This window comes from Suncus etruscus, chromosome 2, assembly GCF_024139225.1.
Source record: "Suncus etruscus isolate mSunEtr1 chromosome 2, mSunEtr1.pri.cur, whole genome shotgun sequence".
Lineage (NCBI taxonomy): Eukaryota > Metazoa > Chordata > Mammalia > Eulipotyphla > Soricidae > Suncus > Suncus etruscus.
In genome coordinates this window covers 151,585,775-151,596,404 of record NC_064849.1, presented here as the reverse complement: position 1 = coordinate 151,596,404, position 10,630 = coordinate 151,585,775, and the positions used below count along the sequence as shown (strand labels likewise).

Here is a 10,630-nt window from a genome sequence, read left to right as displayed (position 1 = left end):
AATTTCATGACTTCATCTCTCCTGATGGCTGCATAATATTCCATTGTGTATATGTACCACGGTTTCTTTAGCCATTCATTGAAGGGCACCTTTGTTGTTTCCAGAGTCTTGCTATAGTAAATAGTGCTGCAATGAATATAAGTGTGAGGAAGGGATTTTTGTGTTGTATTTTTGTGTTCCTAGGGTATATCCCTAGAAGTGGTATAGCTTGATCATATGGGAGCTCAATTTCCAGTTTTTGGAGGAATCTCCATATTGCTTTCCATAAAGGTTGGACTAGATGGCATTCCCACCAGCAGTAAAAGAGAGTTCCTTTCTCTTCACACCCCTGCCATCACAGCTTGTTCTCATTCTTTGTGATGTCACAAAAAATGCCAATCTCTGTGGCTTGGCACTCATTTATTTTGGTAGAACTAAATTGATTGAACTCATAGCCTCATCCTTGCAAGGTACTTTCTCTATCTCTTAGCCCTGTTGCTCCAGTTTAAAGTCATTAAATTAATATTCTATACCTAACATATAGTTGGGCTCTTAACTATGAAACATTAATTTTATATCTCAAAATATTGTGATAAATAATTTGCATATATTATTTGAGTCCAATAGTTCTTGAATAATTATCATCAATTAACCCACTTCTGTTAATGAGTTTTTCTAACTTCTCCATTACAGCAGATTGTAAACTCAAGAATCTTAATGTCAACAATATTAAACCATTGTTCTATCAACTTTTTCTTATCCTTCTTAAATTTAAAGTCTAAAAGAATGTTTTAGATTGTAAAGGTTAAGTAAAAATAGTGAATAAGGTCTGCATTTGGAGACCAAGACTAGAAATTAAAACATTAAGCTCACACAAGTATTTTTCATATTAAGTACAGAGAAAACCTGATATTTAAAAATTCAATAGTAAGGATAGGTTTTAATCCTAAGGGTCAAAAGCAAACAAGGCCATTAAAATACATGAAAAAGTGGCAAAAGTAACAGTTTACAATGAAGAATTCCAGGGAACTCAAGCAGATAAAAATGGTCAACACATGAGCATTTAGGATTTAGGTATACCTGCAGTTATTGGTGGATAAACTAATGGCAGTGTTTGTGTGATTCTACAGCAAATTTCAAAGGATACTGGTTGAGATTTTGTCTCATGCAGATTGAAACAGCTTTCAAGATGATGCTGATTGGTCTATGGATGAACTGTGGCTGACCAGACTATCTTTATGACTCTTCTTTCCCATTCTGATGTTCAGAAGGGTTGCTCTCTTACATTCTTTTTATTCCCAGCCATGCTGCTTTTCTCTGTTGTTCACTAGAATTAGATAGAAGATGCTAACTGATTTTTACCAACTTTATCTTCTTAGGCCACCCAGAAGACATGCAAGCTTCTTAAAGGAAAAGAATGCTCATTTATTAAAGATGAAAGAAACCTTAGGGTAACTAATGATATTGTAGACAAATATATTAGAAGGTTCAAGTCATTTTCTTTTCTCACTTAATTTGAACAAAATGCAATTAGTATGGAGTTAATGACAATTTTGTGGTGATATATAATCTCAATTATAAGAAAACCTTTCTTTGGTTAAAGTATCTTGCTGAGGTGTTGAGAATTCTAGTTCTTTTCTTTAGAGACAGGGGAGTTATGAACCACACATGGCATATTTAGAGTTTACTCTTGGCTCTGAGATCAGGGATCACTCCTTGGGAGAATTGGGGGATCATATGGGGTGGCAGGGATTAAACCTAGGTTATCTGCATGGAAAAGAGTACTTAGTTACTCTGCTATCTCTCCAGCCCTAGAATTCTAGTTCTTTTGAATTAGAATCAAAACGTTCTTATTAGTTGTCTTTGATTACTCTGAAAAATTGGAAATATAATTTGATCAGATAATTGTAATTTACCTCTAAGAATGCTGTGTTTTTCTGGAATCAGAAAAAATTCAGTAAAGGGAAAATGATTTTCCCAAAGGTGTAAAGTTGGCTATTATGGACATATTTTTAAGAGCCAGGGAAATGAAAAATAATGTATTAGGTAAATTAGGTTATTGTGATTATTCATTGAATGGATGAAAATGGGAACTAAATCTAAAGCATGAAACTTCTACTAATTGCTTAACCTTTTAATGTTCAAATAATATACCATAGAAATATTAGTATTAAGTTAAGGATGACTTTGACCCCAAAAGACATTTTCTTTGAGGAATTATTTTGGGCATTTTTCACATAAATGACTGAAAACACATTTTATTAATGCATTAATTTCACAAAATGAGATCTGTAGAACAAATAGATTTAATAATTACTTATTTATAAAAATGTATTTTACTATTTTATCTCTAAACTTTATCCAATTAACTCTACATGCTTTATATAATTGTACTTTATTTCTTTTTGACTTTTAAAATATCTTCTAACTTATTCTGTGATATGTAATATAACCTTCACAGTGACTGAATCTTTTTGAAGTTTAAATAAATGGATAATTTTATTTATTTTGTTTTTGTTTGGGGGTCAAACTCAGAAGTGCTTAGGTCTTGCATATAAGGGCCAAACTCAGAAGTGCTTAGATCTTGCATATGGCTCTGCACTCAGGGATTATTCCTACAGGACTCAGGGAAGTATATGTGGTGCCTGGGATTAAACCATAGTCTGCCGAGTGAAAGGCAAGCACCCTACCAACTGCACTGATTCTGGCCCCAAATGAATAATTTTTTTTGGACCACACCCAGTCGGTGAATCTCATGGGTTACTACTGGGTATGCCAGAAATCACTCCTGGCTTGGGAGACCATATGGGATACTGAGGAATCGAACCACAGTCCATCCTAGGCTAGCACAGCATGGAGGTAGAGTGTTTGCCTTGCATGCAGGAGGATGGTGGTTCGAATCTCGGCACCCCATATGGTCCCCCGAGCCTGCCAGGAGCAATTTCTGAGCATAGAGCCAGGAGTAACTCCTGAGTGCTGCCAGGTTTTTTGACCCAAAAGCCAAAAGAAAAATTAAAAAAGCATGTGACTCTAGATCATTTAAACAAGAGAAAAGTATATATGTACAAACATACATATATTATATTTACATATATTTTATATATAATATATATTATCTGGTGTGTTTACCATTTTGTTTTTTGTTTTGAGTTTTTTTAGGGGAGAATCACACCCAGATGTACTCAGGAACTACTACTGGCTACATGCTCAAAATTCACTCCTGGCAGGCTTGGAGGACTTTATGGGATGCTGAAAATCAAATCCAGTTATATAAGACAAATTCCTTATTCCCTGTACTATTATTCCAGCCCAATTACTGCTATCCTGGCATGTCTAATTTTTACTAATGTGCGAACATTTTTATGATGCCCTAAAAATCAAAACTACTTGATTACTCCTCAGCAAGTAGAAATTATATATTATATATATATATATATATATATATATATATATATGCTTTTCAGTAGAATGTGTCCTCTTTCAAATTACAAATTAAGGATATAAAGTAAAATACAAGTTTGCAGAAAAAGAAATAAGGAATTAAGTTCAGTAAAATTCTTGGGACTGGGGATAGCACAGAGGTAGCGCGTTAGCCTTGCAAACGCTGACCCAGGACCAATGGTGGTTCAAATCCCGGCATCCCATATGGTCCCTCGAGCCTGCCAGGAGGAATTTCTGAGCAGAGAGCCAGGAGTTACCCCTGAATGTCACCGGGTGTGACCCAGAAACAAACAAAAAAAATTCTTGGGACTGTTTCTCTGAACAAAGTGCCACACATTTGCTTGGTTGAACTGGGGAACTTGAAGTTAATGAATTAAGAGTCAGTAGAATTAATAGATTCCAGAGAAATATATGATATATTCAATTCTCCTAAGATTTATTTCAAAATTATTGGTCATCCCTAGTAACAGTAAAGATTTCAAAGTAAATAAAGATGCTTAGAAAAATTTTACTATTGCGAAATTTATCAACAAGAGGAGATAGGATTAATTTTAACTCGACATAGAGTTATTTTTATATTAGTAGCCATCAATATTGTTTATGGTCAGCTACATAGAATTATCAAATGGTTATGAGTAAATTATAGGAAAATCCTATAATTAAGTCCTACACTTAAAAAGACAATATGATTTACTGGATGAAAGTTGATTATTTTTCAGGTGAAAAAGCAATTATTGTTAGGTATGTGAAATCAGTGCACTATAGTATGGTTGGCTCTTTTCGAACAGAAGCATTTGGGAGACTGTGAAGCAAAAGACACATGCAGCCAGAGGGAGCACTGGAAGGTTTTCCTTGTGTACAAGGGAAAGAAATTATGTGCTTTATTCATGTAGAAAATTTTCATCCATACTCAATAATTTTGCCATCACAGAATGGGAGGGGCTTATCTTTTGGTTTTAAATTATTCCCTAGCTCATTATGCTAATTTGCTCATCAATGTTACAATATCTACTTTAATTTGGGGTGTTTTTTTTTTTTTGAGGGGGTCACATCTGGCAGTATTCAAATGTTACTCTTGGCTCTACTCTCAGGGATCACTCCTGGTGGCTTTGGGAGACCATATGGGGTGTGAGGAATTAAATTCAGATCAGTCAGGTGCAAGAAAAGTCCCCAGACTTGCTGTACTATTGCCCTGACCCCTCTACTTAAATTTAAACATATAAAAATGATCACTGTTACTAATGCCTACTCTCTGACAAAACTCTTTAAAAAAATTATAAAGGCAATCCCCACTGAAGTGCTTGGAAGGCCTTACAGTGCTGGTGATCAAATGCAAATCTTTGTACATACCCTACCTCTTGAGCTATCTTAACAAGTTTCTGCACATTCCTTTTGAAAGCGAATTCCAGAACTTTAACTATCAGGGCCATTCTTCCCCAGTATAGGTTGAGTAAGAAGATCCTAGCGTCAGAATAAAACTGTCCTTCCCCACACTCCGAAGATGCCATCATCAGGAATGTTGAGGTACTGCACTTGCTTGTTTTAGTTCAGGGGTTACTCCTGGCTCTGTGCTCAGGTGGGTCATTCCTGGCGGTTGTTGAGGGACCCTATGCAGTGCTGGGGTTCAAACCTGAGGAGATCAGCTTGCAATTCAAACACCTTAACCCCTGGACTATCCCTCTAGCCCCATCATTATTATCCCTGCTCAAAACTTTAAGTCTTGCCACTCTATTTTAGGATATGAAGATTTTATATAATAAACTCACCTGGAGGCCTTGTTCTTAGGCCCTTTCCAGACCACAATCAAGATTTTATTACTTTTTGTAGCTGAAATATATTCCATTTTATCTACCTAGTATCAGAAGAAAATTTCATCATGATGCAGTCTCATAGAGTGTATGTATTTATCTAGTCATTACTTCTCCATGTTTATGGAATAGTAATTCAGAAGGATGGATATCTTGGAAGAAGAGTCATCATTCATGACTTATTTTTCCTATTGGCAGTGTATTATTACATTATTGTTTATTTATAGACAATATATTATATTATTACTCCTACTGGCATTCTATGCTTGTATATCACTAGGAAATAGTGTTTTGAGACCATCATGTATATCTGTCTACCACTGACTAAAAATTATTTACATACTGCATGTGTATGATGCTGGTGGAGCTGCAAGAAGGAAAACTGTAGCTTTCTCTCTACCCACTTCCACCACCTGGACATGAGGCTGGGGATATCTAGGACTGTGGGCCTTGTTCTGGCAAGGAAAGCAAACTCAGTACTAGACCTTGCCCAGAAAAGAATTTTAGGGGAAGTCAAGCAGTGTAGTAAAAGCAGATTTTATTGAGAGGCACCAAAGAAGGGTAGAAAGAATAAGAAAGAGAGAGAGCATAAGGAGTAATGCACTCAGGAGAGCATAGGCTTTTGCAAATCTGGAGAGAGCCCTGGCCCACACATAACCCTGCATAAAAGTAGAAAAGTCTACTTCTCAAGAGGGGAGATGTTTTCCTTAATGGTCTCAAGGTACGTTCTGTTCAGTCACAGTTGTCAAAGTAAGGTTTCTGTAGTTAGTGTTCTTATTTTTTATAGTTCAAAGGACGATACATTTTCTGATTTCCACTTAGTGTTAGGTGATGTGATAGGACCTCCTGGTCTTAGGTCAAGTTTTCACTTCCTCGCTGTCCTCGTTGTCATATTAACACTGGCACAAGTATATCTCCCAACGCAGCTTAGTTCCTGGTGTTGCATGGGTTTGTTTCCGTTCTATGTCTGGGATCTGGGATTTGAGAATGAACTAACACTGTCCAATCTCGTGAAGACTGAGTTGTATCCACATATGTCCAGGATGGGAGGCACCCTTGTATAAAAAGTGTGAGTTCTTATCCTAGAAGATAAGATCTGTGTCTGAGTCCATGATTTCCCCATTTTTACTCTGCCTATACAAAAACGTATGGTATCCTTCTGTATTGCTGGTGCTATTCCAGGTAAGGATGACAGGCCACACGTACAGTATCTGTGGTGTGGTCTGAGGTTTTATCCCAGGCAAGAACGTACCTTGAGACCATTAAGGAAAACCCTACCCTAGGCTATAGCCCAGGTCTTTTACAAAAATCAAGACTTCTTAGTACAGAGGCACAATTCTGACAACAGAGACTGAGCAGAACCATTGGAACCATAATTTCCTAGACTTCAGCTTAGGGAACGAGCAAAAACATGGAGCACATGATACAGAAAACTGAACACACCAACAATGGTGGAACAGTACCTCTAGAATCTTAAAGACTCTATCCTAGGCCCTGTCCTTGGACCTGCACAAATACCAAGATTGCTTGCCTTAGTGGCCTTATTTTCTCATCCACAACAGAGAAGAAAGGTTCCTGACACCACAAAATAAATAAATAAACAAATAAATAAAACAACCCTGGGATATGGCAATGAGAATGAGAAGGTATGGAGCCAGTGGTTATTCCCATGACAATATGCTTCAACAGTGGAGAAACCCTGAATCTCTTAGGCCATGGGAATTTCCTTCCTTCCCCAATACTTGCTGTGCCTATACAAAAAAAAAGGTGGGGTAACACAAACCCTGCCACTGCAGCACTTTTTCTGGTGTTGTTTTATTTTTTGTTTGTTTTTTGATATTATTTTCCTTCTCCTTTTTCTTCCACTTTTTTCTTTCTTTTCCACTTTTGTGGATATTATTTGGTGATTTTTTTTTTTTTAGTAGTTGATACCAAATTTTTTCTCCTCTTTTCCTTAACCTTTTTACCTCCAAGAGAATAGCATAATTTGAATCATTCAGCCTCATAAATTGAGGGGGGAAAAGAATGATACCAGGACCAGTCATATGAACATGTAGTGTAAATAAAAAAAATGACCAGACTGGAACACCAAACAGAATAGATACCCAACCTATAACAAGCTGTAAGGCAGAGACCATTTGCAGTAGGATTCTGGGGGTAAAGAAGGGAGGTGTGGGAGACATGCTGGGTGGTGGGAATGCCCTTCATTCATTGTCATTATGTATTATAAGTAATTCTGTGTAAATGAACTTCAGTCACAATAAAAAAAAAAGAGGGGAGATGTGGGTGACATGTTCTTGGACATCATGTAGCACATGTGTGTACCTCCTTTGTTATTAGTTGACTTTTATGGGTTTTATGGGTTTTCCAACCTCTCCATGTGGGAAACCCTAGCCCTCCTACGTTGCTAGGGTGGTTGCCAGAGAGTAGTAGATGGTCATCTTTGATGTTCTTTTCCTGTCCTTTGTTCTTGCTGGAGCCTCTCTCAGTAAGGGTTTCAGCTTTCTCTGGGTCTGCAGAGATTTGAGACTCTTATCAATGATGAAGTTACTCCTCCAAATCCTGTGTCATGTTTTTATTACATTTAAAGAATTCATTGCTTAGGGTGTGTGTGTCTGGGAGGAGCGCCCCTTCCCTACCTGCCTGATTGCTTCAGAAAAAAAAAAAACTGAATCTTTTAGAGAATGATTCCATCATATGTGTGATATAAGGAGAAAAGTAAGGAAATAACAAATGGTACAAAGCAGCAGTATATGTGAACAGGTCTACAAATTTGAGCTTATTAAGGTGGGAATCGATAGAGGGAGGTGTGCTATGATGAACTTGAGACAATGGTTGACTGAAAGACACTCTGGTGGAGGGAATAAGGTTGCTGTGCTTTATGCACGAAGCCTTACCATTGTAATCATGGTAAATAAACAATTTTTTTAGTTGAAAATTAAAAATAATGTTGCCTTATGGAAGTCTTCCAGTTTCACCTCCATGGGGATGTTCTAAAAATACCATGCTTTTTAATGTTAATGACCAAATGTTGTTTCTGCATGGAGGGGTCTTCCCTTTCTCTTCAGCTCACCTCTGCCTCCTTGCCTGCCTGTTTCCAGCTGGGTTTGAGAGTTCACTGGGGGCGGGCATAGTCTCAGTACTTTCGTAACCTAATAGTCCTAGTAGTGGTCCCTTTTCTCACAAGGCTGAGCAACCTGGGCCTGAGCCATGTTAATGTTCTGTGCTGAAATATCCAGGAAGGTGGAACTGAAGAACTGGCCTCTCCCAGATATATGCAAGAGCTGCCCCCCTGGCCTCCTATCTTTCCCTAGTTCCCAGAGTGATTCTGGAAGAGATTGCAAAATAAATAGGTATGTGGGTCCTTCAACAGCATATCGACTGTGTTTAGAGACTTGTCACTGCCTGAGATCTCCATGGGAAGGAGCAGGGATGAAGAAGACACAAAAGAGCAGGGTCTGAGCACTGGGTCACAGGAACATTTTAAATTCTGGGAGAAGATTGAGAAGGGGATTAAGAAATTGATCTGAGAGCTGGGAGGAAAACACTAAAGAACATGAAGTCTTTATAAATGAGGCATAAACTTTATAAGTTTAAAGTTTAAAGCATAAAGTGAAAGCAAACTAAAAAAATCATTAGTAGGGAAGCAAGAGTGCAGAGCTATATCAAATGAAGCCGATCCTCTAAAAAAAAGTGACCTTTGAATTTAACAATAAATTTTAAAAAAGGCATGGGAGACCTTTATCTGAGCAATTTTGATGGAATAGTAGAGATACAAGTCATATCTGAACAAACAAAAGATAAATGAGTACCTATGTGAGATATACAGATATACGTCAGGTATACTTGTGATATATACAGAGAGAAATGTGGCACTAAATATAAAAATATTAATAAAGCTTTAGAATTGATACAAATTATTTGTCTAAAATTAGATTAGTGATGCCTTTCTCCTTTAATTATTTTTTTTTTAATTTTTGCATGTGGTTTTTTTTTTATTGTGACTGAAGTGCATTACACAGAATTATTTACGGTACATAGTGACTATGAATCAACGGCATTCTCACCACCAATGTTGTCCTCCCTCCACTTCTGTTCCCAGCATGTCTCCCATATCTCCCTCCTTTATCCCCATAATACTAGTGTAACTGGTCTCCACTTTACAGCTTGTTGTAGATTGGGTATCTATTCTGTCATTGACTTTGGGTTTGGTGTTCCAGTCTGGTCATTTTTTATTTGCGCTATATGTTCATATGACTGGTCCTGGTATCATCATTTTCCCCCTATTTCTCCATGATATATAATTTTCACTGGATTGAGAATGATCCTTTTAATCACTCATGGACAGAGTCAGGATTCATCCTTCCTGTCCCCCTCAGCAGGGACTCCAAACCATGGGGTAAATAGTATCATCCTGGCACATATGTAGCACAGAAATTAATGAATGTGTTAGCCTCACACATGCCCTGGATGCTTTCTAAGTCACTGAAATATCTTTCTTGCATCTGTCAAGACCACCTCATTGCTTCTTAAAGTTGCATCCAGTTTTGAGGTCTCTAGACAAGGATTTTAAGCCTCTGAATCATTTGGGATCCAGGGGCTATCATTTACTCATTTATCTATCATATGCTCTAATATTAATCCACTAGAAATTGCCTAATTTTTACTCTGGAAGGAAGTACATTATAAACTTGTGGTCTTTAACCACCACTCCACAGACTGATGCTGGTCCACAGGTGTTAAAGTATAAAATAACAGAAACATAAAGTATAAAATCATTCATCTACCACCTGAGGAATAGCTGTGGGTCTATTGCAAAACAGGAACTGTTCTCCAGATATATAAAGGTTAAATAAGGAGTGTACATTTTCATTACTTCTCAGCCTTTAGGCTAAGATCAAGTGCACTATTCTTTTTTTTTTATCAATTTAATATCTGATATGTCCTATCTCAGGATAATATATTAAATGAATTTTTGGAGCAGTAAATCAGAATATGAGCTTGCTCTATCTACTTCTCCAGGAATGGTGTACCCCTTTGGGGAATAAATTAAAAAAAAAAAAGAATGTATACTTTCAAAGCAGACACATCTGGTTATCAAGTTATTTAATCTCTTTTGACTTAATGAAGATAATACTTCATTCTTGTGAATAATACAAACACCCACTTATAAAGCATCTAGAACAAAATAAAACCTCAACATATGCCAAATTTCCTCTTCTGTGCCTCTTGACTTTAGATCTCTCTTTTTTTAAATATTCTTTCTATGTTTTTTGGACCATACTAAACAATGCTCAAGTACTATTACTGACTCTACATTTAGTAATTATTTCTGGGGTCTTAGGGAACCATCTGGGTTGCCAGAGATTGAATTTGGGTAGGCCACATGCAAGGCAAAATGT

The 10,630-nt window shown here is 37.0% G+C and overlaps 1 pseudogene; it reads left to right on the top strand.

The window, feature by feature from the left end:
* The first annotated feature begins 10,099 nt into the window (after positions 1-10,099).
* On the top strand, positions 10,100-10,280 carry LOC126002925 (uncharacterized; annotated as a pseudogene).
* Positions 10,281-10,630: the final 350 nt, after the last annotated feature.